Genomic DNA, 2,412 nt, shown 5'->3' on the forward strand with positions numbered 1-2,412 from the left:
GTGTGTGTGTGTGTGTGTGTGTGTGTGTGTGTGTGTGTGTGTGTGTGTGTGTGTGTGTGGCACGAAAAATAGGACAAAATTCCTTGACTCGGATCTGTGAAATCTCTGAGCTGTCCATCAGCATAAATCAATCATAATTCGCAGAAGACCTGCTGACCTAAAATGTGTAAAGCTGTCACAACAAGTGTGTGTGTCAGTGTGTGTGTGTGTGTGTGTGTGTGTGTGTGTGTGTGTGTGGCTGCTCCATGGCACGACTTGAATACAGTTTGATTAAAACTGGTGCAGAATGACACACTCAGCTTGCGTGTGTGTGTGTGCATATGCAACATTTTGGCAACATGCTCTAATTCCTTATAGACTTCCTGTGTGTTTGTTGGCAGTAAGGCAGCCTGCTTCTCATGTCCCACTGTGACGCGAGATTTCCCAGCGACATCTTGAACAGCCATCAGCTCACAATGTTATGGACTATTTCCCCAAGTCGTGTCGCCACCGAAGGCTTTTTTATGACAACTGGAAATTGCTTTAAAATGCACTTAGCTTCAACACGCACGCAAACAGAAGCACCAGTCTCTTAAAACCCTTGCATATTCCAAACGGTCCTCTTGGAAATTGTAACATTACTAGCTTCTTTCTTTTTTGTTCCCATGATGCTTCATTTTATAAAAATGTTCGAAACAAACCAACCGGAGAATGACTCATGATTTTTTTTCAAGTTGCTTTATTTCCAAACTGGAGGGGGTCTGATGACAGATGGGAGACAGAAGATTCTGAAGCTTAGACTGAGCAGTTTTTGGCCCAAACACAGTTGGGGAAGAGACAATATAAACAGTATTTTTTTTTTCTTTTTGCAGGGAAATGATGGTGATCAAGAGACAGATTACAGCATCTGTCACCTTTAGGATTCGGTTTCTTCGAAACAAACGCAGCAGTAACATGTGGTTGGAGGGTTTGAGCCACTTCGCAACTCTGAATAATTGAAAATGGTCACGACAGTCGTTGTTGACACTGATTTATTTAGCTATATTTTYTGTAGCAAGAGCTGTTTGCAATTTGGGAGAGAAAATATAAAGAGCAGAAAAAGTAGTTAAAGGTACTCATTGCAAACATAAAATGTTTTCCTGAACTACAACAAATGGTGCATTAGAATAATTTACTCCAGTAGCAGTATTATTGACATGCTATTATGAAATGCAGGTACGCACTCAATGTAAACAACACTTCTATCTGCATACTTAACAAGTAGTGATACATCATAACTGTCWGACCTCTCTGATGTCACTTTTGTTGGCCCATTTTCAAACACTTTGATTCCTTTAAATGTGTAAACAAATGCCTCTGGTAGCTGGCAGCTGTTCACAAATTTAGCTTACAGCCTTTTAATTTAGGTACACATAACCATAAATTTGATAGAGAAAATTTGTAACATATTTGTTTCATATTTTATGACCGCTCTTCATGACATTCCAATGAGTACCTTTAAACATCTCACCTCATTTGAATTTCCCCGCTGCTCGATGGATTTCAGCTTTAATGTTCTGCAAACTATTGACATTTTTCTGCTCAAGCGCTGTTCTGACTCAAGCATGGCAACCGTAAGTAGTGAAGAGAGAATTTCTAACCATATGCTTGATAAAATTGTACATTCATCAGTTTGCTTTCATCTCTGCTGAAACTTATTTTTATGCCACAGGTGGGAAAACAAAAGAAATGACAAAGTTTGCATTCAGGTTTTGCATTATGCACATTAATCAGAAGGATTTTTCTTCATTTTGACATAAACTTCAAACTTAAATGTGTGCTGTAGTCCCACAAAGCATAAGAGATGAAGACAGACAAGTTTCCTTTTGTTGGACAAAATGAAAAATCTGTACAGTTTTCTCTCTTTTTGATCAGTTTGCTTAGAAGCAATAAATATGTAACAGACAGACTGAAATAAATAATGACGTTTTCAATGTTTGCCTCTGGTCACATACACCAAAAATAAACTTTATGAAATAAAACAGAGAGCCAGATATACAGAAGAAGATAGAGTCACGGTGAGAAAAAAAAGAAATTAGTTTTTCACAGAATTAAGGAAACCATTTTTTTTCTCACTGTGGCTCCTAATCTTCTTCTGTACAGATATCACTGAGTCAGGCTGGTGTTCTGTGAGGCTCTTTGGTCCCTTGAGGGTGGTTTTTAAAAAGCCGTGCGTTTGGAGAACAGCATGGGTGAGCACTGACTTTCAGTTTGGTAAGACTGTTTCAACGCAATACACGKATGAGCTTTGACTTTATTAGCAAATCTGCTCTCTGCTCTCGTGAAATATTACAGTAGATCTGTGGCGGCCAGAGGAGGCATTCCACAGGAAACAAAAACAATAACTCATGCACACACACACACGCACACACACACACACACACACACACACAC

Source organism: Austrofundulus limnaeus, unplaced genomic scaffold (genome assembly GCF_001266775.1).
Source record: "Austrofundulus limnaeus strain Quisiro unplaced genomic scaffold, Austrofundulus_limnaeus-1.0 Scaffold14, whole genome shotgun sequence".
Taxonomy (NCBI): Eukaryota; Metazoa; Chordata; class Actinopteri; order Cyprinodontiformes; family Rivulidae; genus Austrofundulus; species Austrofundulus limnaeus.